The sequence below is a fragment of the Chiloscyllium plagiosum genome, unplaced genomic scaffold (assembly GCF_037043375.1).
Source record: "Chiloscyllium plagiosum isolate Xiang-an unplaced genomic scaffold, Cpla_swu_hap1 HiC_scaffold_40, whole genome shotgun sequence".
Classification (NCBI taxonomy): domain Eukaryota; kingdom Metazoa; phylum Chordata; class Chondrichthyes; order Orectolobiformes; family Hemiscylliidae; genus Chiloscyllium; species Chiloscyllium plagiosum.
In genome coordinates, this window is record NW_028270178.1 from 26,656,911 (window position 1) to 26,682,874 (window position 25,964).

Consider the following 25,964-nt stretch of genomic DNA (forward strand, 5'->3'; position numbering starts at 1 on the left):
CTGAGAGGGGTCACTCACTGATCTTACTGGGGGGCGTCACACACTGATCTCACTGAGGGGGTCACACGCTGATCGTACTGGGGGGGTCACACACTGATCTTACTGGGGGTGTCACACACTGATCTCACTGCGGGTGGTAACACACTGATCACACTGAGGGGGTCACACACTGCTCTCACTGAGGGGGGTCACACACTGATCTCACTGGGGGGTCACACACTGATCTATTTGGGGGGGTCACACATTGATCTCACTTGGGGGGGGTCACACACTGATCACACTGAGGGGGGTCACACACTGATCACACTGGGCGGGTCACACACTGCTCTCACTGAGGGGGGTCACACACTGCTCTCACTGGGGGGTCACACACTGATCTATTTGGGGGGGTCACACATTGATCTCACTGAGGGGGCTCACACACTGATCTCACTGGGGGGGTCACACACTGATCACACTGAGGGGGGTCACACACTGATCTCACTGGGGGGGCTCACACTGATCTCACTGAGGGGGTCACACACTGATCTCACTGGGGCATCACACACTGATCTCACTCAGGGGGATCACACACTGATCTCACTGAGGGGTGTCACACATTGATCTCACTGCGGGGGTCACACACTGATCACACTGAGGGGAGTCACACACTGATCTCACTGAGTGGGGGTCTGTTTTAAAAAAAATTCTCAAGGTCAGGTTCGTAGGAGAGTAGTCTGACACAGAACAAACGACCAAGAGGCGAGACTGCTAGAATATGGGCATTTTATTCCCCGCAGTGTCGCACAACGGGTCTGGCTTATACTCACTCTACATGTTACAAAAACTGGGAGCCGTCAGTTCTCGTGGAGCGGTTGCCAACAACCCACGCTCGGCGGTTAAACGTAACCCCGGAGCAGACTCACCGAACTGGAGACTTTTCCAGCTGATATACTCCCTTCCAGATATAAACATTCATGTGAACAGCAGAGCAAGGCTAAAAAACACATTCCATTCTGGTTACATACAGATAAGAAGATTCACACGGGACTAAGCAACACCTCCATTCCGGTTAGATTCACACATGTATTGGGACATAATTTTTAACCGTTTCACCACATTCCACTGCTTGGAATTTTACACCACATTCCACTGCTTGGCCCAATACATGTGTTACATTATGCTTAATTCAGTTCAATTTGTTTCAGTTAATTTCAGTTCAGTCAATTCAGTGTAATTCAATTCAGTTCCGTCCATTTCAATTCAATTTAGCTCAGTTCCATTTTGTTCCGTTCAATTTGATTCACTTCAGTTCCACTCAGTTCAGTTAACTCCGCTTCAGCCTTTTGGACATGCCCACATCCTCCGCTGTACCCCAGGCAAGGGGTTCTTCGGCAGGACTGGGATCCTTTCTCAAACAAACTGCCACGTACATGCCCACATCCATGCCATCCCGGGACGGTCGGGACCTCCACAGTTTGTTCTTCTGGTTTCTTAGTCGTTTTCCAAAACATTGTTCTGTATCAAAATCTCTCCTCAATTGCGATTGACCCTGCTCGACTACGCCAAATGTTTTTAAAAAAATTCTCAAGGTCAGGTTCGTAGGAGAGTAGTCTGACACAGAACAAACGACCAAGAGGCGAGACTGCTAGAATATGGGCATTTTAATCCCCGCAGTGTCGCACAACGGGTCTGGCTTATACTCACTCTACATGTTACAAAAACTGGGAGCCGTCAGTTCTCGTAGAGCGGTTGCCAACAACCCACGCTCGGCGGTTAAACGTAACCCCGGAGCAGACTCACCGAACTGGAGACTTTTCCAGCTGATATACTCCCTTCCAGATATAAACATTCATGTGAACAGCAGAGCAAGGCTAAAAAACACATTCCATTCTGGTTACATACAGATAAGAAGATTCACACGGGACTAAGCAACACCTCCATTCCGGTTAGATTCACACATGTATTGGGACATAATTTTTAACCGTTTCACCACATTCCACTGCTTGGAATTTTACACCACAGGGTCACACACTGATCTTACTGAGGGGGGGCACACACTGATCTTACTGAGGGGGGGCACACACTGATCTCACTGAGGGGGGTCACACACTGATCTTACTGAGGGGGGGTCACACACTGATCACACTGAGGGGGGTCACACACTGATCACACTGAGGGGGGTCACACACTGATCTTACTGGGGGGGTCACACACTGATCTCACTGAGTGGGGGTCACACACTGATCTTACTGAGGGGGGGCACACACTGATCTCACTGAGGGGGGTCACACACTGATCTTACTGAGGGGGGGTCACACACTGATCACACTGAGGGGGGTCACACACTGATCACATTGAGGGGGGTCACACACTGATCTTACTGAGGTGAGGTCACACACAGATCACACTGAGGGGGGTCACACACTGATCTTACTGAGGTGGGGTCACACACTGATCTCACTGAGGGGGGAATCACACTGGGGGGTCACACACTGATCTAACTGATGGGGGTCACACACTGGTCACACTGGGGGGGTCACACACTGCTCACACTGAGGGGGGTTACACACTGATCACACTGAGGGGGGGTTACACACTGATCTCACTGAGGGGAGTCACACACTGATCTCAATGAGAGGGGTCACACACTGATCTCACTGGGGGGTCACACACTGATTTCACTGGGGGGGTCACACATTGATCTCACTGAGGGGGCTCACACACTGATCTCACTGGGGGGTCACACACTGATCATACTGAGGGGGTCACACACTGATCTCACTGGGGCGTCACACACTGATCTTACTGAGGGGGATCACACACTGATCTCACTGAGGGCGGTCACACACTGATCTCACTGGGGGGTCACACACTGATCACACTGAGGGGGGTCACACACTGATCTCACTGCGGGGGTCACACACTGATCACACTGAGGGGGGGTCACACACTGATCTCACTGAGGGGGGTCACACACTGATCTTACTGAGGGGGGGGTCACACACTGATCACACTGAGGGGGGTCACACACTGATCACACTGAGGGGGGTCACACACTGATCTTACTGGGGGGGTCACACACTGATCTCACTGAGTTGAGGTCACACACTGATCACACTGAGAGGGGTCACACACTGATCTTACTGAGGTGGGGTCACACACTGATCTCACTGAGGGGGGAATCACACTGGGGGGTCACACACTGATCTCACTGATGGGGGTCACACACTGATCACACTGAGGGGGGGTCACAAACTGATCTCACTGAGGGGGGTCACACACTGATCTTACTGAGGGGGGGTCACACAGTGATCTCACTGAGGGGGGTCACACACTGATCACACTAAGTGGGGGTCACACACGGATCTCAGTGAGGAGGGTCACCGATTGATCTCACTGAGAGGGGTCACACACTGATCTCACTGGGGGGGTCACACACTGATCTCACTGGGGGGGTCACACACTGATCACACTGAGGGGGGTCACACACAGATCACACTGAGGGGGGCGGGTCACACACTGATCTCACTGGGGGGTCACATACTGATCACACTGAGGGGGGTCACACACAGATCACACTGCGGGGATCACACACTGAAAACACTGAGGGGGGAGTCACACTCTGATCTCACTGAGAGTGGTCACACACTGATCTTACTGGGAGGGTCACACAATGATCTCACTGAGGGGGGTCACACGCTGATCTTACTGGGGCAGTCACACACTGATCTTACTGGGGGGTCACACACTGATCTCACTGAGGGGGGTCACACACTGATCTTACTGAGGGGGGTCACACACTGATCTCACTGAGGGGGGTCACACGCTGATCTCACTGAGGGGGGTCACACACTGATTTTACTGGGACGTCAGCACTGATCTCACTGAGGGGGGTCACACACTGATCTTACTGAGGGGAGTCACACACTGTTCACACTGAGGTAGGTCACAAACTGTTCTTACTGGGGGGGTCACACACTGATCTCACTGAGGGGTGTCACACACTGATCTTACTGAGGGGGGTGACATACTGATCACACTGAGGGGGGTCACACACTGATCACACTGAGGGGGGTCACACACTGATCTTACGGAGGTGGGGTCACACACTGATCTCACTGAGGGGGGTCACACACTGATCTTACTGGGGGGGTCACACACTGATCTCAATGAGGGGGGTCACACACTGATCTTACTGAGGGGGGTCACACACTGATCACACTGAGGGGGGTCACACACTGATCTCACTGAGGGGGGTCACACACTGATCACACTGAGGGGGGTCACACACTGATCTTACTGGGGGGGTCACAAACTGATATCACTGAGGGGGGGGCACCCACTGATCTCACTGAGGGGGGTCACACACTGATCATACTGAGGGGGGTGACATACTGATCACACTGAGGGGGGTCACACACTGATCACACTGAGGGGGGTCACACACTGATCTTACGGAGGTGGGGTCACACACTGATCTCACTGAGGGGGGTCACACACTGATCTTACTGGGGGGGTCACACACTGATCTCACTGAGGGGGGTCACACACTGATCTCACTGAGGGGGGGTCACACACTGATCTTACTGAGGGGGGTCACACACTGATCACACTGAGGGGGGTCACACACTGATCTTACTGGGGTGTCACACACTGATATCACTGAGGGGAGGGTCACCCACTGATCTCACTGAGGGGGGTCACACACTGATCATACTGAGGGGGGTCACACACTGATCACACTGAGGGGGGTCACACACTGATCACACTGAGGGGGGTCACACACTAATCTTACGGAGGTGGAGTCACACACTGATCTCACTGAGGGGGTGATCACACTGATCACAATGGGGGGGTCACACACTGATCGTACTGGGGGGGTCACACACTGATCACACTGAGGGGTGTCACACATTGATCTCACTGCGGGGGTCACACACTGATCACACTGAGGGGAGTCACACACTGATCACACTGAGGGGAGTCACACACTGATCTCACTGAGTGGGGGTCACACACTGATCTTACTGAGGGGGGGCACACACTGATCTTACTGAGGGGGGGCACACACTGATCTCACTGAGGGGGGTCACACACTGATCTCACTGAGGGGGGGTCACACACTGATCTTACTGAGGGGGGTCACACACTGATCACACTGAGGGGGGTCACACACTGATCACACTGAGCGGGGTCACACACTGATCTTACTGGGGTGTCACACACTGATATCACTGAGGGGAGGGTCACCCACTGATCTCACTGAGGGGGGTCACACACTGATCATACTGAGGGGGGTCACACACTGATCACACTGAGGGGGGTCACCCACTGATCTCACTGAGGGGGGTCACATACTGATCTCACTGAGGGGGGGATCACACTGATCACAATGGGGGGGGTCACACACTGATCTTACTGGGGGGGTCACACACTGATCTCACTGAGGGGTGTCACACATTGATCTCACTGCGGGGGTCACACACTGATCACACTGAGGGGAGTCACACACTGATCTCACTGAGTGGGGGTCACACACTGATCTTACTGAGGGGGGGCACACACTGATCTTACTGAGGGGGGGCACACACTGATCTCACTGAGGGGGGTCACACACTGATCTTACTGAGGGGGGGTCACACACTGATCACACTGAGGGGGGGTCACACACTGATCACACTGAGGGGGGTCACACACTGATCTTACTGGGGGGGTCACACACTGATCTCACTGAGTGGGGGTCACACACTGATCTTACTGAGGGGGGGCACACACTGATCTCACTGAGGGGGGTCACACACTGATCTTACTGAGGGGGGGTCACACACTGATCACACTGAGGGGGGTCACACACTGATCACACTGAGGCGGGTCACACACTGATCTTACTGAGGTGAGGTCACACACAGATCACACTGAGGGGGGTCACACACTGATCTTACTGAGGTGGGGTCACACACTGATCTCACTGAGGGGGGAATCACACTGGGGGGTCACACACTGATCTCACTGATGGGGGTCACACACTGGTCACACTGGGGGGGTCACACACTGCTCTCACTGAGGGGGGTTACACACTGATCACACTGAGGGGGGGTTACACACTGATCTCACTGAGGGGAGTCACACACTGATCTCACTGAGAGGGGTCACACACTGATCTCACTGGGGGGTCACACACTGATTTCACTGTGGGGGTCACACATTGATCTCACTGAGGGGGCTCACACACTGATCTCACTGAGAGGGGTCACACACTGATCATACTGAGGGGGTCACACACTGATCTCACTGGGGCGTCACACACTGATCTTACTGAGGGGGATCACACACGGATCTCACTGAGGGCGGTCACACACTGATCTCACTGGGGGGTCACACACTGATCACACTGAGGGGGGTCACACACTGATCTCACTGCGGGGGTCACACACTGATCACACTGAGGGGGGGTCACACACTGATCTCACTGAGGGGGGTCACACACTTATCTTACTGAGGGGGGGTCACACACTGATCACACTGAGGGGGGTCACACACTGATCACACTGAGGGGGGTCACACACTGATCTTACTGGGGGGGTCACACACTGATCTCACTGAGTTGAGGTCACACACTGATCACACTGAGGGGGGTCACACACTGATCTTACTGAGGTGGGGTCACACACTGATCTCACTGAGGGGGGAATCACACTGGGGGGTCACACACTGATCTCACTGATGGGGGTCACACACTGATCTCACTGGGGCGTCACACACTGATCACACTGAGGGGGGTCACACACTGATCTTACTGGGGGGGTCACACAGTGATCTCACTTGGGGGGGGTCACACACTGATCACACTAAGTGGGGGTCACACACGGATCTCAGTGAGGAGGGTCACCGACTGATCTCACTGAGAGGGGTCACACACTGATCTCACTGGGGGGGTCACACACTGATCTCACTGGGGGGGTCACACACTGATCACACTGAGGGGGGTCACACACAGATCACACTGAGGGGGGCGGGTCACACACTGATCTCACTGGGGGGTCACAGACTGATCACACTGAGGGGGGTCACACACAGATCACACTGCGGGGATCACACACTGAAAACACTGAGGGGGGAGTCACACTCTGATCTCACTGAGAGTGGTCACACACTGATCTTACTGGGAGGGTCACACAATGATCTCACTGAGGGGGGTCACACGCTGATCTTACTGGGGGAGTCACACACTGATCTTACTGGGGGGTCACACACTGATCTCACTGAGGGGGGTCACACACTGATCTTACTGAGGGGGGTCACACGCTGATCTCACTGAGGGGGGTCACACACTGATTTTACTGGGGCGTCAGCACTGATCTCACTGAGGGGGGTCACACACTGATCTTACTGAGGGGAGTCACACACTGTTCACACTGAGGGGGGTCACACACTGATCTTACTGGGGGGGTCACACACTGATCTCACTGAGGGGTGTCACACACTGATCTTACTGAGGAGGGTGACATACTGATCACACTGAGGGGGGTCACACACTGATCACACTGAGGGGGGTCACACACTGATCTTACGGAGGTGGGGTCACACACTGATCTCACTGAGGGGGGTCATACACTGATCTTACTGGGGGGGTCACACACTGATCTCACTGAGGGGGGTCACACACTGATCACACTGAGGGGGGTCACACACTGATCTCACTGAGGGGGGTCACACACTGATCACACTGAGGGGGGTCACACACTGATCTTACTGGGGGGGTCACATACTGATATCACTGAGGGGGGGGCACCCACTGATCTCACTGAGGGGGGTCACACACTGATCATACTGAGGGGGGTGACATACTGATCACACTGAGGGGGGTCACACACTGATCACACTGAGGGGGGTCACACACTGATCTTACGGAGGTGGGGTCACACACTGATCTCACTGAGGGGGGTCACACACTGATGTTACTGGGGGGGTCACACACTGATCTCACTGAGGGGGGTCACACACTGATCTCACTGAGGGGGGTCACACACTGATCACACTGAGGGGGGTCACACACTGATCTTACTGGCGTGTCACACACTGATATCACTGAGGGGGGGGTCACCCACTGATCTCACTGAGGGGGGTCACACACTGATCATACTGAGGGGGGTCACATACTGATCACACTGAGGGGGGTCACACACTGATCACACTGAGGGGGGTCACACACTGATCTGACGGAGGTGGAGTCACACACTGATCTCACTGAGGGGGGGATCACACTGATCACAATGGGGGGGGTCACACACTGATCTCACTGAGGGGGTCACACACTGATCTCACTGAGGGGGGTCATACACTGATCACACTGAGGGGGGTTACACACAGACCTCACTGAGGGGGGGTCACACACTGATCTCACGGGGGGTCACACACTGATCACACTGAGGGGGGTCACACACTGATCTCACTTGGGGGGGTCACACACTGATCTCACTGGGAGGGTCACACAATGATCACACTGAGGGGGGGTCACACAATGATCACACTGAGGGGGGTCACACACTGATCTCACTGAGGGGGGTCACACGCTGATCTCACTGAGGTGGGTCACGCACTGATCTAACTGAGGGGAGTCACACACTGTTCACACTGAGTGGGGGTCACACACTGATCTTACTGAGGGGGGGCACACACTGATCTTACTGAGGTGAGGTCACACACTGATCACACTGAGGGGGGTCACACACTGATCTTACTGAGGTGGGGGTCACACACTGATCTCATTGAGGGGGGAATCACACTTGGGGGTCACACACTGATCTCACTGAGGGGGGTCACACACTGGTCACACTGGGGGGGTCACACTCTGCTCTCACTGAGGGGGGTCACACACTGATCACACTGAGGGGATTTACACACTGATCTCACTGAGGGGAGTCACACACTGATCTCACTGAGAGGGGTCACACACTGATCTCACTGGGGGGTCACACACTGATCTCACTTGGGGGGTCACACATTGATCTCACTGAGGGGGCTCACACACTGATCTCACTGGGGGGTCACACACTGATCACACTGAGGGGGTCACGTACTGATCTCACTGGGGCGTCACACACTGATCTTACTGAGGGGGATCACACACTGATCTCACTGAGGGGGGTCACACACTGATCTCACTGAGGGGGGACACACACTGATCTCACTGAGGGGCGTCACACACTGATCTCACTGAGGGGGGTCATACACTGATCACACTGAGGGGGGTCACACACTGATCATACTGAGGGGGGTCACACACTGATCTCACGGTGGATCACACACTGATCACACTGAGGGGGGTCACACACTGATCTCACTTGGGGGGGTCACACACTGATCTCACTGGGAGGGTCACACACTGATCACACTGAGGGGGGTCACACACTATCACATTGAGGGGGGTCACACACTGATCTCACTGAGGGGGGTCACACGCTGATCTCACTGAGGGGGTCACACACCGATCTTACTGGGGCGTCAAACACGGATCTCACTGAGGGGGGTCACACACTGATCTAACTGAGGGGAGTCACACACTGTTCACACTGAGAGGGGGTCACACACTGATCTTACTGGGGGGGTCACACACTGATCTCACTGAGTGGGGGTCACACACTGATCTTACTGAGGGGGGGCACACACTTATCTCACTGAGGGGGGTCACACACTGATCTTACTGAGGTGAGGTCACACACTGATCACACTGAGGGGGGTCACACACTGATCTTACTGAGGTGGGGTCACACACTGATCTCACTGAGGGGGGAATCACACTTGGGGGTCACACACTGATCTCACTGAGGGGGGTCACACACTGGTCACACTGGGGGGGGTCACACACTGCTCTCACTGAGGGGGGTCACACACTGATCACACTGAAGGGATTTACACACTGATCTCACTGTGGGGTCACACACTGATCTCACTGGGGGGGTCACACATTGATCTCACTGAGGGGGCTCACACACTGATCTCACTGGGGGGTCACACACTGATCACACTGAGGGGGGTCACACACTGATCTTACTGAGGTGAGGTCACACACTGATCACACTGAGGGGGGTCACACACTGATCTTACTGAGGTGGGGTCACACACTGATCTCACTGAGGGGGGAATCACACTTGGGGGTCACACACTGATCTCACTGAGGGGGGTCACACACTGGTCACACTGGGGGGGTCAAACACTGCTCTCACTGAGGGGGGTCACACACTGATCACACTGAAGGGATTTACACACTGATCTCACTGTGGGGTCACACACTGATCTCACTGGGGGGGTCACACACTGATCATACTGAGGGGGGTCACACACTGATCTCACGGTGGATCACACACTGATCACACTGAGGGGGGTCACACACTGATCTCACTTGGGGGGGTCACACACTGATCTCACTGGGAGGGTCACACACTGATCACACTGAGGGGGGTCACACACTATCACATTGAGGGGGGTCACACACTGATCTCACTGAGGGGGGTCACACGCTGATCTCACTGAGGGGGTCACACACCGATCTTACTGGGGCGTCAAACACGGATCTCACTGAGGGGGGTCACACACTGATCTAACTGAGGGGAGTCACACACTGTTCACACTGAGAGGGGGTCACACACTGATCTTACTGGGGGGGTCACACACTGATCTCACTGAGTGGGGGTCACACACTGATCTTACTGAGGGGGGGCACACACTGATCTCACTGAGGGGGGTCACACACTGATCTTACTGAGGTGAGGTCACACACTGATCACACTGAGGGGGGTCACACACTGATCTTACTGAGGTGGGGTCACTCACTGATCTCACTGAGGGGGGAATCACACTTGGGGGTCACACACTGATCTCACTGAGGGGGGTCACACACTGGTCACACTGGGGGGGGTCACACACTGCTCTCACTGAGGGGGGTCACACACTGATCACACTGAAGGGATTTACACACTGATCTCACTGTGGGGTCACACACTGATCTCACTGGGGGGGTCACACATTGATCTCACTGAGGGGGCTCACACACTGATCTCACTGGGGGGTCACACACTGATCACACTGAGGGGGGTCACACACTGATCTCACTGGGGGGGCACACACTGATCTCACTGAGGGGGATCACACACGAATCTCACTGAGGGCGGTCACACACTGATCTCACTGGGGGGTCACACACTGATCACACTGAGGGGGGTCACACACTGATCTCACTGCGGGGGTCACACACTGATCACACTGAGGGGGGGTCACACACTGATCTCACTGAGGGGGGTCACACACTTATCTTACTGAGGGGGGGTCACACACTGATCACACTGAGGGGGATCACACACTGATCACACTGAGGGGGGTCACACACTGATCTTACTGGGGGGGTCACACACTGATCTCACTGAGTTGAGGTCACACACTGATCACACTGAGGGGGGTCACACACTGATCTCACTGAGTTGAGGTCACACACTGATCACACTGAGGGGGGTCACACACTGATCTTACTGAGGTGGGGTCACACACTGATCTCACTGAGGGGGGAATCACACTGGGGGGTCACACACTGATCTCACTGATGGGGGTCACACACTGATCTCACTGGGGCGTCACACACTGATCTCACTGGGGCGTCACACACTGATCACACTGAGGGGGGTCACACACTGATCTTACTGGGGGGGTCACACAGTGATCTCACTTGGGGTGGGTCACACACTGATCACACTAAGTGGGGGTCACACACGGATCTCAGTGAGGAGGGTCACCGACTGATCTCACTGAGAGGGGTCACACACTGATCTCACTGGGGGGGGTCACACACTGATCTCACTGGGGGGGTCACACACTGATCACACTGAGGGGGGTCACACACAGATCACACTGATGGGGGCGGGTCACACACTGATCTCACTGGGGGGTCACAGACTGATCACACTGAGGGGGGTCACACACAGATCACACTGCGGGGATCACACACTGAAAACACTGAGGGGGGAGTCACACTCTGATCTCACTGAGAGTGGTCACACACTGATCTTACTGGGAGGGTCACACAATGATCTCACTGAGGGGGGTCACACGCTGATCCTACTGGGGGAGTCACACACTGATCTTACTGGGGGGTCACACACTGATCTCACTGAGGGGGGTCACACACTGATCTTACTGAGGGGGGTCACACGCTGATCTCACTGAGGGGGGTCACACACTGATTTTACTGGGGCGTGAGCACTGATCTCACTGAGGGGGGTCACACACTGATCTTACTGAGGGGAGTCACACACTGTTCACACTGAGGGGGGTCACACACTGATCTTACTGGGGGGGTCACACACTGATCTCACTGAGGGGTGTCACACACTGATCTTACTGAGGGGGGTGACATACTGATCACACTGAGGGGGGTCACACACTGATCTCACTGAGGGGGGACACACACTGATCTTACGGAGGTGGGGTCACACACTGATCTCACTGAGGGGGGTCACACACTGATGTTACTGGGGGGGTCACACACTGATCTCACTGAGGGGGGTCACACACTGATCACACTGAGGGGGGTCACACACTGATCACACTGAGGGGGGTCACACACTGATCTTACTGGGGTGTCACACACTGATATCACTGAGGGGGGGGTCACCCACTGATCTCACTGAGGGGGGTCACACACTGATCATACTGAGGGGGGTCACATACTGATCACACTGAGGGGGGTCACACACTGATCACACTGAGGGGGGTCACACACTGATCTTACGGAGGTGGAGTCACACACTGATCTCACTGAGGGGGGGATCACACTGATCACAATGGGGGGGGTCACACACTGATCTCACTGAGGGGGTCACACACTGATCTCACTGAGGGGGGTCATACACTGATCACACTGAGGGGGGTTACACACAGACCTCACTGAGGGGGGGTCACACACTGATCTCACGGGGGGTCACACACTGATCACACTGAGGGGGTCACACACTGATCTCACTTGGGGGGGTCACACACTGATCTCACTGGTAGGGTCACACAATGATCACACTGAGGGGGGGTCACACAATGATCACACTGAGGGGGGTCACACACTGATCTCACTGAGGGGGGTCACACACTGGTCACACTGGGGGGGTCACACTCTGCTCTCACTGAGGGGGGTCACACACTGATCACACTGAGGGGATTTACACACTGATCTCACTGAGGGGAGTCACACACTGATCTCACTGAGAGGGGTCACACACTGATCTCACTGGGGGGTCACACACTGATCTCACTTGGGGGGTCACACATTGATCTCACTGAGGGGGCTCACACACTGATCTCACTGGGGGGTCACACACTGATCACACTGAGGGGGTCACGTACTGATCTCACTGGGGCGTCACACACTGATCTAACTGAGGGGGATCACACACTGATCTCACTGAGGGGGGTCACACACTGATCTCACTGAGGGGGGACACACACTGATCTCACTGAGGGGCGTCACACACTGATCTCACTGAGGGGGGTCATACACTGATCACACTGAGGGGGGTCACACACTGATCATACTGAGGGGGGTCACACACTGATCTCACGGTGGATCACACACTGATCACACTGAGGGGGGTCACACACTGATCTCACTTGGGGGGGTCACACACTGATCTCACTGGGAGGGTCACACACTGATCACACTGAGGGGGGTCACACACTATCACATTGAGGGGGGTCACACACTGATCTCACTGAGGGGGGTCACACGCTGATCTCACTGAGGGGGTCACACACCGATCTTACTGGGGCGTCAAACACGGATCTCACTGAGGGGGGTCACACACTGATCTAACTGAGGGGAGTCACACACTGTTCACACTGAGAGGGGGTCACACACTGATCTTACTGGGGGGGTCACACACTGATCTCACTGAGTGGGGGTCACACACTGATCTTACTGAGGGGGGGCACACACTGATCTCACTGAGGGGGGTCACACACTGATCTTACTGAGGTGAGGTCACACACTGATCACACTGAGGGGGGTCACACACTGATCTTACTGAGGTGGGGTCACACACTGATCTCACTGAGGGGGGAATCACACTTGGGGGTCACACACTGATCTCACTGAGGGGGGTCACACACTGGTCACACTGGGGGGGGTCACACACTGCTCTCACTGAGGGGGGTCACACACTGATCACACTGAAGGGATTTACGCACTGATCTCACTGTGGGGTCACACACTGATCTCACTGGGGGGGTCACACATTGATCTCACTGAGGGGGCTCACACACTGATCTCACTGGGGTTCACACACTGATCACACTGAGGGGGGTCACACACTGATCTTACTGAGGTGAGGTCACACACTGATCACACTGAGGGGGGTCACACACTGATCTTACTGAGGTGGGGTCACACACTGATCTCACTGAGGGGGGAATCACACTTGGGGGTCACACACTGATCTCACTGAGGGGGGTCACACACTGGTCACACTGGGGGGGTCAAACACTGCTCTCACTGAGGGGGGTCACACACTGATCACACTGAAGGGATTTACACACTGATCTCACTGTGGGGTCACACACTGATCTCACTGGGGGGGTCACACACTGATCATACTGAGGGGGGTCACACACTGATCTCACGGTGGATCACACACTGATCACACTGAGGGGGGTCACACACTGATCTCACTTGGGGGGGTCACACACTGATCTCACTGGGAGGGTCACACACTGATCACACTGAGGGGGGTCACACACTATCACATTGAGGGGGGTCACACACTGATCTCACTGAGGGGGGTCACACGCTGATCTCACTGAGGGGGTCACACACCGATCTTACTGGGGCGTCAAACACGGATCTCACTGAGGGGGGTCACACACTGATCTAACTGAGGGGAGTCACACACTGTTCACACTGAGAGGGGGTCACACACTGATCTTACTGGGGGGGTCACACACTGATCTCACTGAGTGGGGGTCACACACTGATCTTACTGAGGGGGGGCACACACTGATCTCACTGAGGGGGGTCACACACTGATCTTACTGAGGTGAGGTCACACACTGATCACACTGAGGGGGGTCACACACTGATCTTACTGAGGTGGGGTCACACACTGATCTCACTGAGGGGGGAATCACACTTGGGGGTCACACACTGATCTCACTGAGGGGGGTCAAACACTGGTCACACTGGGGGGGTCACACACTGCTCTCACTGAGGGGGGTCACACACTGATCACACTGAAGGGATTTACACACTGATCTCACTGTGGGGTCACACACTGATCTCACTGGGGGGGTCACACACTGATCTCACTGAGGGGGCTCACACACTGATCTCACTGGGGGGTCACACACTGATCACACTGAGGGGGGTCACACACTGATCTCACTGGGGGGGCACACACTGATCTCACTGAGGGTGATCACACACTGATCTCACTGAGGGGGGTCACACACTGATCGCACTGGGGGGGTCACACACTGATCTCACTGAGGGGGGTTACACACTGATCTCACTGAGGGGGGGTCACACACTGATCACACTGAGGGGGGTCACACATTGATCTCACTGAGGGGGGTCACACACTGATCTCACGGGGGGTCACACACTGATTACACTGAGGGGGGTCACAAACTGATCTCACTGAGGGGGGTCACAGACTGATCTCACTGGGGGGGTCACACACTGATCATACTGAGGGGGGTCACACACTGATCTCACAGTGGATCACACACTGATCAGACTGAGGGGGGTCACACACTGATCTCACTTGGGGGGGTCACACACTGATCTCACTGGGAGGGTCACACACTGATCACACTGAGGGGGGTCACACACTATTACATTGAGGGGGGTCACACACTGATCTCACTGAGGGGGGTCACACGCTGATCTCACTGAGGGGGTCACACACCGATCTTACTGGGGCGTCAAACACGGATCTCACTGAGGGGGGTCACACACTGATCTAACTGAGGGGAGTCACACACTGTTCACACTGAGAGGGGGTCACACACTGATCTTACTGGGGGGGTCACACACTGATCTCACTGAGTGGGGGTCACACACTGATCTTACTGAGGGGGGGCACACACTGATCTCACTGAGGGGGGGCACACACTGATCTTACTGAGGTGAGGTCACACACTGATCACACTGAGGGGGGTCACACACTGATCTTACTGAGGTGGGGTCACACACTGATCTCACTGAGGGGGGAATCACACTTGGGGGTCACACACTGATCTCACTGAGGGGGGTCACACACTGGTCACACTGGGGGGGTCACACACTGCTCTCACTGAGGGGGGTCACACACTGATCACACTGAAGGGATTTACACACTGATCTCACTGTGGGGTCATACACTGATCTCACTGGGGGGGTCACACATTGATCTCACTGAGGGGGCTCACACACTGATCTCACTGGGGGGTCACACACTGATCACACTGAGGGGGGTCACACACTGATCTCACTGGGGGGGCACACACTGATCTCACTGAGGGGGTCACACACTGATCTCACTGGGGCATCACACACTGATCTTACTGAGGGTGATCACACACTGATCTCACTGAGGGGGGTCACACACTGATCTCACTGAGGGGGGTCACACACTGATCTCACTGGGGGGTCACACACTGATCACACTGAGGGGGGTCACACACTGATCTCACTGCGGGACACACACACTGATCTCACTGGGGGGGGGACACACACTGATCTCACTGGGGGGTAACACACTGATCACACTGAGGGTGGTCACATACTGATCTGACTGAGGGGGGGCACACACTGATCTCACTGGGGGGGTCACACACTGATCACACTGAGGGGGGCGTCACACACTGATCTTACTGAGGGGGATCACACACAAATCTCACTGAGGGGGGTCACACACTGATCTCACTGAGGGTGGTCACACGCTGATCTCACTGAGGGGGGGTCACACACTGATCTCACTGTGAGGGGTCACACACTGATCTTACTGGGGGGCATCACACACTGATCTCACTGAGGGGGGTCACACACTGATCACACTGAGGGGGGGTCACACACTGATCTCACTGTGAGGGGTCACACACTGATCTTACTGGTGGGCATCACACACTGATCTCACTGAGGGGGGTCACACGCTGATCTTACTGGGGGGTCACACACTGATCTTACTGGGGGATCACACACTGATCTCACTGAGGGTGGTAACACACTGATCTCACTGAGGGGGGTCACACACTGATCACACTGACGGGGTCACACACTGAAGGGGTCACACACTGATCTCACTGGGGGTTCACACACTGATCTTACTGAGGGGGTCACACATTGATCACACTGAGGGGGGTCACACACTGATCTCACTGGGGGGGCACACACTGATCTCACTGAGGGTGATCACACACTGATCTCACTGAGGGGGGTCACACACTGATCGCACTGGGGGGGTCACACACTGATCTCACTGAGGGGGGTTACACACTGATCTCACTGAGGGGGGGTCACACACTGATCACACTGAGGGGGGTCACACATTGATCTCACTGAGGGGGGTCACACACTGATCTCACGGGGGGTCACACACTGATTACACTGAGGGGGGTCACAAACTAATCTCACTGAGGGGGGTCACAGACTGATCTCACTGGGGGGGTCACACACTGATCATACTGAGGGGGGTCACACACTGATCTCACGGTGGATCACACACTGATCTTACTGAGGGGGTCACACATTGATCACACTGAGGGGGGTCACACACTGATCACACTGAGGGGGGCGTCACACACTGATCTTACTGAGGGGGATCACACACAAATCTCACTGAGGGGGGTCACACACTGATCTCACTGAGGGGGGTCACACGCTGATCTCACTGAGGGGGGGTCACAAACTGATCTTACTGTGAGGGGTCACACACTGATCTTACTGGGGGGCATCACACACTGATCTCACTGAGGGGGGTCACACACTGATCACACTGAGGGGGGGTCACACACTGATCTCACTGTGAGGGGTCACACACTGATCTTACTGGGGGGCATCACACACTGATCTCACTGAGGGGGGTCACACGCTGATCTTACTGGGGGGTCACACACTGATCTCACTGGGGGGTCACACACTGATCTCACTGAGGGTGGTAACACACTGATCTCACTGAGGGGGGTCACACACTGATCACACTGACGGGGTCACACACTGAAGGGGTCACACACTGATCTCACTGGGGGTTCACACACTGATCTTACTGAGGGGGTCACACATTGATCACACTGAGGGGGGTCACACACTGATCACATTGAGGGGGGGTCAAACACTGATCACACAGGGGGGGATCACACTCTGATGTCACCGAGAGGGCGGTTCACACACTGATCTCACTGAGAGGGGTCAAACACAGATCTCACTGAGGGGGAGTCACACACTGATCTCACTGATGGGGGGGTCACACACTGATATCACTTAGTGGGGTCATACACTGATCACACTGAGGGAGGGTCACACACTGATCTCACTGAGAGGGGTCAAACACTGATCTCACTGGGGGGTCACACACTGAGGGGGTCACACACTGTCTGATCACACTGAGGGGGGTCACACACTGATCACACTGAGTCGGGGTCACACACTGATCACACTGTGGGGTCACACTGATCACACTGTGGGGGTCACAAACCGATCTCACTGAGGGGGGTCACACACTGATCGCACTGGGGGGGTCACACACTGATCTCACTGAGGGGGGTTACACACTGATCTCACTGAGGGGGGGTCACACACTGATCACACTGAGGGGGGTCACACATTGATCTCACTGAGGGGGGTCACACACTGATCTCACGGGGGGTCACACACTGATTACACTGAGGGGGGTCACAAACTGATCTCACTGAGGGGGGTCACACACTGATCTCACTGGGGGGGTAACACACTGATCATACTGAGGGGGGTCACACACTGATCTCACGGTGGATCACACACTGATCACACTGAGGGGGGTCACACACTGATCTCACTTGGGGGGGTCACACACTGATCTCACTGGGAGGGTCACACACTGATCACACTGAGGGGGGTCACACACTATCACATTGAGGGGGGTCACACACTGATCTCACTGAGGGGGGTCACACGCTGATCTCACTGAGGGGGTCACACACCGATCTTACTGGGGCGTCAAACACGGATCTCACTGAGGGGGGTCACACACTGATCTAACTGAGGGAAGTCACACACTGTTCACACTGAGAGGGGGTCACACACTGATCTTACTGGGGGGGTCACACACTGATCTCACTGAGTGGGGGTCACACACTGATCTTACTGAGGGGGGGCACACACTGATCTCACTGTGGGGGGGCACACACTGATCTTACTGAGATGAGGTCACACACTGATCACACTGAGGGGGGTCACACACTGATCTTACTGAGGTGGGGTCACACACTGATCTCACTGAGGGGGGAATCACACTTGGGGGTCACACACTGATCTCACTGAGGGGGGTCACACACTGGTCACACTGGGGGGGTCACACACTGCTCTCACTGAGGGGGGTCACACACTGATCACACTGAAGGGATTTACACACTGATCTCACTGTGGGGCCACACACTGATCTCACTGGGGGGGTCACACATTGATCTCACTGAGGGGGCTCACACACTGATCTCACTGGGGGGTCACACACTGATCACACTGAGGGGGGTCACACACTGATCTCACTGGGGGGGCACACACTGATCTCACTGAGGGGGTCACACACTGATCTCACTGGGGCATCACACACTGATCTTACTGAGGGTGATCACACACTGATCTCACTGAGGGGGGTCACACACTGATCTCACTGGGGGGTCACACACTGATCACACTGAGGTGGGTCACACACTGATCTCACTGCGGGACACACACACTGATCTCACTGGGGGGGGGACACACACTGATCTCACTGGGGGGTAACACACTGATCACACTGAGGGTGGTCACACACTGATCTGACTGAGGGGGGGCACACACTGATCTCACTGGGGGGGTCACACACTGATCACACTGAGGGGGGCGTCACACACTGATCTTACTGAGGGGGATCACACACAAATCTCACTAAGGGGGGTCACACACTGATCTCACTGAGGGTGGTCACACGCTGATCTCACTGAGGGGGGGTCACACACTGATCTCACTGTGAGGGGTCACACACTGATCTTACTGGGGGGCATCACACACTGATCTCACTGAGGGGGGTCACACACTGATCACACTGAGGGGGGGGTCACACACTGATCTCACTGTGAGGGGTCACACACTGATCTTACTGGGGGGCATCACACACTGATCTCACTGAGGGGGGTCACACGCTGATCTTACTGGGGGGTCACACACTGATCTTACTGGGGGATCACACACTGATCTCACTGAGGGTGGTAACACACTGATCTCACTGAGGGGGGTCACACACTGATCACACTGACGGGGTCACACACTGAAGGGGTCACACACTGATCTCACTGGGGGTTCACACACTGATCTTACTGAGGGGGTCACACATTGATCACACTGAGGGGGGTCACACATTGATCACACTGAGGGGGGCGTCACACACTGATCTTACTGAGGGGGATCACACACAAATCTCACTGAGGGGGGTCACACACTGATCTCACTGAGGGGGGTCACACGCTGATCTCACTGAGGGGGGGTCACACACTGATCTTACTTTGAGGGGTCACACACTGATCTAACTGGGGGGCATCACACACTGATCTCACTGAGGGGGGTCACACACTGATCACACTGCGGGGGGGTCACACACTGATCACACAGGGGGGGATCACACACTGATCTCACGGGGGGTCACACACTGATTACACTGAGGGGGGTCACAAACTGATCTCACTGAGGGGGGTCACACACTGATCTCACTGGGGGGTCACACACTGATCACACTGAGGAGGGTCACACACTGATCTCACTGGGGGGGTCACACACTGATCACATTGAGGTGGTCACACACTGTCTGATCACACTGAGGGGGTCACACTGAGCGGGTCACACACTGATCTCACTGAGGGGGGTCACACACTGATATCACTGAGAGGGGTCACACACTGATCTCACTGGGGGGTCACACACAGATCTCACTGAGCGGGGATCACACACTAATCACACTGAGGGGGGATCACACACTAATCACACTGAGGGGGGGTCACACACTGATCTTACTGGGGGGGGTCACACACTGATCTCACTGAGTGGGGGTCACACACTGATCTTACTGGGGGGGGGCACACACTGATCTCACTGAGGGGGGTCACACACTGATCTTACTGAGGGGGTGTCACACACTGATCACACTGAAGGGGGTCACACACTGATCTTACTGAGGTGAGGTCACACACTGATCACTCTGAGGGGGGTCACACACTGATCTTACTGAGGGGGGTCACACACTGATCTTACGGAGGTGGGGTCACACACTGATCTCACTGAGGGGGGTCACACACTGATCTTACTGGGGGGGTCACACACTGATCTCACTGAGGGGGGTCACACACTGATCTCACTGAGGGGGGGTGACACACTGATCTTACTGCGGGGGATCACACACAAATCTCACTGAGGGGGGTCACACACTGATCTCACTGAGGGGGGTCACACGCTGATCTCACTGAGGGGGGGTCACACACTGATCTTACTGTGAGGGGTCACACACTGATCTTACTGGGGGGCATCACACACTGATCTCACTGAGGGGGGTCACACACTGATCTCACTGAGGGGGGTCACACACTGATCACACTGAGGGGGGGTCACACACTGATCTCACTGTGAGGGGTCACACACTGATCTTACTGGGGGGCATCACACACTGATCTCACTGAGGGGGGTCACACACTGATCTTACTGGGGGGGTCACACACTGATCTTACAGGGGGATCACACACTGATCTCACTGAGGGTGGTAACACACTGATCTCACTGAGGGGGGTCACACACTGATCTCACTGGGGGTTCACACACTGATCTCACTGAGAGGGGTCAAACACAGATCTCACTGAGGGGGAGTCACACACTGATCTCACTGATGGGGGGGTCACACACTGATATCACTTAGTGGGGTCATACACTGATCACACTGAGGGAGGGTCACACACTGATCTCACTGAGAGGGGTCAAACACTGATCTCACTGGGGGGTCACACACTGAGGGGGTCACACACTGTCTGATCACACTGAGGGGGGTCACACACTGATCACACTGAGTCGGGGTCACACACTGATCACACTGTGGGGTCACACTGATCACACTGTGGGGGTCACAAACTGATCTCACTGAGGGGGGTCACACACTAATCGCACTGGGGGGGTCACACACTGATCTCACTGAGGGGGGTTACACACTGATCTCACTGAGGGGGGGTCACACACTGATCACACTGAGGGGGGTCACACATTGATCTCACTGAGGGGGGTCACACACTGATCTCACGGGGGGTCACACACTGATTACACTGAGGGGGGTCACAAACTGATCTCACTGAGGGGGGCCACACACTGATCTCACTGGGGGGTCACACACTGATCACACTGAGGGGGGTCACACACTGATCTCACTGGGGGGGTCACACACTGATCACACTGACGGGATCACACACTGAGGGGGTCACACACTGATCTCACTGGGGGTTCACACACTGATCTTACTGAGGGAGTCACACATTGATCACACTGAGGGGGGTCACACACTGATCACATTGAGGGGGGGTCAAACACTGATCACACAGGGGGGGATCACACTCTGATGTCACCGAGAGGGCGGTTCACACACTGATCTCACTGAGGGGGGTTACACACTGATCTCACTGAGGGGGGGTCACACACTGATCACACTGAGGGGGGTCACACATTGATCTCACTGAGGGGGGTCACACACTGATCTCACGGGGGGTCACACACTGATTACACTGAGGGGGGTCACAAACCGATCTCACTGAGGGGGGCCACACACTGATCTCACTGGGGGGTCACACACTGATCACACTGAGGGGGGTCACACACTGATCTCACTGGGAGGGTCACGCACTGATCACACTGACGGGGTCACACACTGAGGGGGTCACACACTGATCTCACTGGGGGTTCACACACTGATCTTACTGAGGGGGTCACACATTGATCACACTGAGGGGGGTCACACACTGATCACACTGAGGGGGGCGTCACACACTGATCTTACTGAGGGGGATCACACACAAATCTCACTGAGGGGGGTCACACACTGATCTCACTGAGGGGGGTCACACGCTGATCTCACTGAGGGGGGGTCACACACTGATCTTACTGTGAGGGGTCACACACTGATCTTACTGGGGGGCATCACACACTGATCTCACTGAGGGGGGTCACACACTGATCACACTGAGGGGGGGTCACACACTGATCTCACTGTGAGGGGTCACACACTGATCTTACTGGGGTCATCACACACTGATCTCACTGAGGGGGGTCACACGCTGATCTTACTGGGGGGTCACACACTGATCTTACTGGGGGATCACACACTGATCTCACTGGGGGTGGTAACACACTGATCTCACTGAGGGGGGTCACACACTGATCACACTGACGGGGTCACACACTGAAGGGGTCACACACTGATCTCACTGGGGGTTCACACACTGATCTTACTGAGGGAGTCACACATTGATCACACTGAGGGGGGTCACACACTGATCACATTGAAGGGGGGCCAAACACTGATCACACAGGGGGGGGATCACACTCTGATGTCACCGAGAGGGCGGTTCACACACTGATCTCACTGAGAGGGGTCAAACACAGATCTCACTGAGGGGGAGTCACACACTGATCTCACTGATGGGGGGGTCACACACTGATATCACTTAGTGGGGTCATACACTGATCACACTGAGGGAGGGTCACACACTGATCTCACTGAGAGGGGTCAAACACTGATCTCACTGGAGGGTCACACACTGAGGGGGTCACACACTGTCTGATCACACTGAGGGGGGTCATACACTGATCACACTGAGTCGGGGTCACACACTGATCACACTGTGGGGTCACACTGATCACACTGTGGGGGTCACAAACTGATCTCACTGAGGGGGGTCACACACTGATCGCACTGGGGGGGTCACACACTGATCTCACTGAGGGGGGTTACACACTGATCTCACTGAGGGGGGGGTCACACACTGATCACACTGAGGGGGGTCACACATTGATCTCACTGAGGGGGGTCACACACTGATCTCAAGGGGGGTCACACACTGATTACACTGAGGGGGGTCACAAACTGATCTCACTGAGGGGGGTCACACACTGATCTCACTGTGAGGGGTCACACACTGATCTTACTGGGGGGCATCACACACTGATCTCACTGAGGGGGGTCACACGCTGATCTTACTGGGGGTCACACACTGATCTTACTGGGGGATCACACACTGATCTCACTGAGGGTGGTAACACACTGATCTCACTGAGGGGGGTCACACACTGATCACACTGACGGGGTCACACACTGAAGGGGTCACACACTGATCTCACTGGGGGTTCACACACTGATCTTACTGAGGGGGTCACACATTGATCACACTGAGGGGGGTCACACACTGATCACATTGAGGGGGGGTCAAACACTGATCACACAGGGGGGGATCACACTCTGATGTCACCGAGAGGGCGGTTCACACACTGATCTCACTGAGAGGGGTCAAACACAGATCTCACTGAGGGGGAGTCACACACTGATCTCACTGATGGGGGGGTCACACACTGATATCACTTAGTGGGGTCATACACTGATCACACTGAGGGAGGGTCACACACTGATCTCACTGAGAGGGGTCAAACACTGATCTCACTGGGGGGTCACACACTGAGGGGGTCACACACTGTCTGATCACACTGAGGGGGGTCACACACTGATCACACTGAGTCGGGGTCACACACTGATCACACTGTGGGGTCACACTGATCACACTGTGGGGGTCACAAACTGATCTCACTGAGGGGGGTCACACACTGATCGCACTGGGGGGGTCACACACTGATCTCACTGAGGGGGATTACACACTGATCTCACTGAGGGGGGGTCACACACTGATCACACTGAGGGGGGTCACACATTGATCTCACTGAGGGGGGTCACACACTGATCTCACGGGGGGTCACACACTGATTACACTGAGGGGGGTCACAAACTGATCTAACTGAGGGGGGTCACACACTGATCTCACTGGGGGGTCACACACTGATCACACTGAGGGGGGTCACACACTGATCTCACTGGGGGGGTCACACACTGATCACACTGACGGGGTCACACACTGAGGGGGTCACACACTGATCTCACTGGGGGTTCACACACTGATCTTACTGAGGGGGTCACACATTGATCACACTGAGGAGGGTCACACACTGATCACATTGAGGGGGGGTCAAACACTGATCACACAGGGGGGGATCACACTCTGATGTCACCGAGAGGGCGGTTCACACACTGATCTCACTGAGAGGGGTCAAACACAGATCTCACTGAGGGGGAGTCACACACTGATCTCACTGATGGGGGGGTCACACACTGATATCACTTAGTGGGGTCATACACTGATCACACTGAGGGAGGGTCACACACTGATCTCACTGAGAGGCGTCAAACACTGATCTCACTGGGGGGTCACACACTGAGGGGGTCACACACTGTCTGATCACACTGAGGTGGGTCATACACTGATCACACTGAGTCGGGGTCACACACTGATCACACTGTGGGGTCACACTGATCACACTGTGGGGGTCACAAACTGATCTCACTGAGGGGGGGTCACACACTGATCGCACTGGGGGGGTCACACACTGATCTCACTGAGGGGGGTTACACACTGATCTCACTGAGGGGGGGTCACACACTGATCAC

At 55.3% G+C, this 25,964-nt stretch overlaps 2 long non-coding RNA genes across 5 annotated transcripts in view; both read right to left on the minus strand.

Moving 5' to 3' along the window:
- The window catches only part of LOC148138416 (uncharacterized), a 91,727-nt gene extending 89,725 nt beyond the window's left edge, over positions 1 to 2,002 (minus strand). The window contains exon 1 of the long non-coding RNA XR_015753873.1: positions 810 to 2,002. This is a non-coding gene — a long non-coding RNA (uncharacterized LOC148138416). The remainder of the gene's footprint in view (positions 1 to 809) is intronic.
- Positions 1 to 25,964, minus strand: part of LOC122546097 (uncharacterized) — a 154,311-nt gene that overhangs the window by 95,263 nt on the left and 33,084 nt on the right. The window lies entirely within an intron of this gene.